The sequence below is a fragment of the Rhododendron vialii genome, chromosome 12a (genome assembly GCF_030253575.1).
Source record: "Rhododendron vialii isolate Sample 1 chromosome 12a, ASM3025357v1".
In the NCBI taxonomy this organism is placed as follows: domain Eukaryota; kingdom Viridiplantae; phylum Streptophyta; class Magnoliopsida; order Ericales; family Ericaceae; genus Rhododendron; species Rhododendron vialii.
This window is the reverse complement of record NC_080568.1, coordinates 11,135,135-11,139,421: the sequence shown is the minus strand read 5'-3', so window position 1 is coordinate 11,139,421 and position 4,287 is coordinate 11,135,135.

Below are 4,287 nucleotides of genomic sequence, written 5' to 3'. Positions count from 1 at the left end.
GGGAGCGGTGGGGTTTTTTTTTTTTTTTTTTTCTCTCTATAGAAAATCTTTTTTTTTATTTGCTTAAGCCTCCTACTATTACTTTTTTCTATTTTATTTTTTTATGTGACCTCTACTGTTAAAAGTTAGGCCCCGTTTTGTTAAGATTCTTATTTTTTAAGTACTTATTTTATGTTTTATGAGATAGGTCATTCTCTCATAATATATCACATTTAATTTAAAAAATAAGTACTTTGTTGTAATATATCTTTTTTTTTTTGTCTTGGTCAAACTATTTTACTTTCATAGTTCTTTTGATTGCAATAATTGATAGATGTTAAAATGTCTATAGTGGTAAATATTACTTGCTTAATTTTAATATTATATAATAGGTTTTTTTGCTAAAATGAATTTGTAAAAACGGTTACTTCGGGGGAGAGTAGTTTTTCTTAGTTGAAGTCGCATAAAAAGTTTACCTTCGGATTACTATGTCGCACGAGAAATTAAGTGGATTGACTATGATCTTAATTGAAAATGAGTACATTGATAAGCTGAAGTACGACAACTTAATTGAAAATTTTACTTTAAGAAAAAAAAGGAGAAGTTGTTTTCTTCGAATTGGATCGTGAAAATCATAAAGTAATATAACCAGAGTTACATTTTGATTTTGATTTTTTAATTAATGTAATTCAAGCTAAAAGCACAGTAGTGTTGATTTTTATTTTTCGATTTGTATGTCATTCTATTTTTTATGACTTAATAGTATGTGGGCAACCAAGTTTGGAGTCGGGCTTGGGCAACCTAAACATCGGAGCCGACACTGTATGTGATTAAGATATTTGCCAAAAATTCGTTCTCCATCGTACTGAGCAACTAAACTAATAAAATTCTGATTTTCTTTTTGTTCAAAACTTGACACAACTGTGACATGGTAGATAGATTTCCAGGATATTTAGGACCAACGAACTTATGATTTTTTAATTGAAATTTCAAATGCAGTTTCTCTTGCCCAGTCATGAAGTTATAATATTTTTCAACAAGCTTGCAAAATATATTCAACTTTAAATGATTTATAATCATCTCGAGGATCTAAATATGTGCTGACAATGAGTAACTCCATTGTGAATTAGTACCAAATATCCTCTTTGTTTTGTTTCATCAATTCGTTTTCTTTTCTTTAAATAAAAAAAAAAGTGTATAATTCCCCCCACCCCCCACCCAATTTTAGATTCCTATGTTTATTGAAATTTCACCTACTTCAATAACATTGGACTTGGGTTACCCATTTTTTTGGATAAGGGGTTACCCATTCAGTCAGGCAAAAACACCTGGATCTAAATATTCTGAACCAACTAGTTTAGTGGCTGCATATATACTCTTTTCAAACCATACCTACCAAAGTCAATTAATTATAAGTGAGCAGAGTTTCTTTTTTGTTGGATCTGCTGCTACAGATTCCTACAAGGGGCTAACCAGCAGCAAAATCAGAAAACAAATTAAAATAGACCGATCGAATACAACAAGAGTGGGGAAACTCTCCAAGCACCAAGCTGCTGGGACACTCTTCCAAATTGCCATTGAGGTGGCCACTGCATTCGCCACCTTGTTTAATTGCTGAGCGACTCGCCCATCTGAGCGAAACACCAGTACTCTGCCGGCCCGAAAAACATTTCTGATATATATCGAAAACCCAGGCGCTAACCTCCCTCCTATGCGTGCAGGCACAAGTTCGATCAGAAACACGTAACTGGATTGCTTGTTTACTGGAGTACTTATCAAACTCAAAGGACACATTCGAAAATCATCTCTCTTTTGCTAATTGCAGTTAACTCCCCTCGTAAAACAGAGTACTTTACAAAATCTTCTTTACATCCCTGTCCAGCGCAGCAGAGAATTGCTCTTGGGACCTTGAATATTTTTCCTATTATGAACTTCAGGATTCCGAGAATTGTAGAGATGTGCATGAATTAATCCTCACACTTGATTGTATAAAGTAAAAAATTGGTCTGGAGATATCTTTTGATGGTCCTCTGATACAAACATTTGTGGTTAGGGGATACCATAGAGATCAAGGTCCTCTTAGATGTGCACTGAAGCTTGACTTGATGAAGGTGTATGATAGTGTTGATTGAGATTTCCTTTTTGGGATTATGAGAAGTATGGAGTTTCCCAGCCTCTATATTAGTTGGGTACAAGCTTGTGTGACTACCCCAAAGTTTTCTATGCTTATAAATGGAGAGCTAAAAGGTTATTTTTCTGGTAATAGGAGTCTTCGACAGGGGATCCTATCTCACCTTATCTTTTCTTGCTTATTATGGAAGCTTTTTCTGCTTTGTTGAAATCCAGAATCAGTACGGAGGTTTTCTCTTTCCACCCTAAATGTGAGGCTATAAACTTTTTTCATCTAGTCTTTGCAGATGATATGTTTATTGTTTGTGGGGCTAATTCTCAGACCGTTGCTACTATTGCTAATTCTCAGAAGTATTCAATCGTGGTCAAATAAATTGCTCTCTTTTGGAGGTCGTGCTCAGCTGATTAGCTCTGTCTTGTTTAGTATACAGGTATATTGGTCCTCTATCTTCATCCTGCCTCAGAAGATTACAGTGCCGGCCCCGACCTTTGGGTTGCCCAAGCCCGACCTTTCGCTTGGTTGCCCACTCGAAAATTCTGATCGCAGGGAAGATTTGCAGAGAACCAAGTAAGGAAAAATGCATTTGGGCTCATTTCGGGTCTCACAAAAATCTAGAAAAATATCCAAAAATTTTTGAATATTTTTTTATGGGGCCCCTGTATAAAATCGGCTCCAAGGGATATCGATCGGTAAGTATTACTTTTAGATTCGTTGGGGCGAAACTACTCAATTCGCCCATATGAATTCAAAAGTAACACTTACTGATGTCTGTTGTAGCTAATTTTTTACATGACCCCATAAAATAATATTAAAAAATTTATGAATATTTTTCTAGATTTTTGTGGGACCTAGAATGGATCCAAACGAGTTTTTCCTTATGTGATTGTCTGCAAATCTTTATTGCGAATAACAGGGCTCGTTGCCCACTAGTGTTAAGTATAAAAAAAGACATACAAGCAAAAAAAAAAAAAAAGACAAAAACAAGATTATATTGTCCATTTAGCTTGAATTACATCATCTGTCCCTTCTCGTTTTGGCTATACCGTCCCTTTTCTTTTTTTCTTTTTATCTGATAGCCCTCCTAATTTTCTCTCTTAATAATTTGCCCTCCTAATTTTTTTTTATCTGTTATTTACCCTAGGTATGTAAAAACCTCTCTTTTACCCTCCTAATTTTCTCAAGTATCATAATTTTTTAAAGTAGGTGGAAACCATACATATTTACTTTTTTTTTAAAAATTTGTACAAAATTTTTTGGATGATGCCCCTGAATATATTTTTTGCTGGATTTCTATTTTTTTTTTTTGTATACATACAAAATTTTTTTTTTTTGTTGCCCCTTGCCGGGGGGTTGCCCGAGCCGGCTGGCTTGCGGGGCTTACCCCCTGGCCGGCCCTGGAAGATTATGAAAGAAATTGAAAGTATGCTAAGTGCTTTCCTTTGGAAAAGGGTGGAGCTAAAATCCTTTGGGGTTAAGGTGGCTTGGTCTTCTGTGTGTCTTCCTAAATGTGAAGGAGGATTGGGTTTCAAAAGAGTTAAAGAATGGAATCGGGCTACTATGCTAAGGCATTTGTGGGCTCTCTGTAAAAAGGAAGATATCTTATGGGTAAAATGGATTCATTCTTATGTGATAAAAAAATCATTGTATCTGGTCGATGAATCTTCCCAATGACTCCTCTTGAACCCTTCGAAAGATTTTTGGTTTGAGAAGTGTAGGTCAGAAGTTTATTCTATCCAAGATTGGTAATGGCTTAAGCACCTTCCTTTGGTTGGATAATTGGCATACCCTTGGCCCTTTATTTCAAAGATATGCATGGGAATCAAGTGGTCTTCAACCTTGGTAGGTCTCTTCATGCAACAGTTAGTTCGATTATTCATAATGGGACCTGGAGATGGCCTAGAATGAGGCTTCCTATTGTTCAAGAAATTGTGGCCTCCACATATGCTAACCTCATCCCACATATGCAAATGGCTCTTTCTCTGTTAGGTCAGCGTGGTAGGCACTTCGCACTAATGGGGCTGAGGTGTTTTGGTTTAATATGGTTTGGCATAGATGGCACATTCCAAGATGGTCTTTCATTCAATGGCTGGCCCTTCTTGGTAGGTTGGCTACTAAGGACAGACTAAGAGCTTGGGGTCTGGTCAATGACACTTATTGTGTCCTTTGTCAGGGTGGTT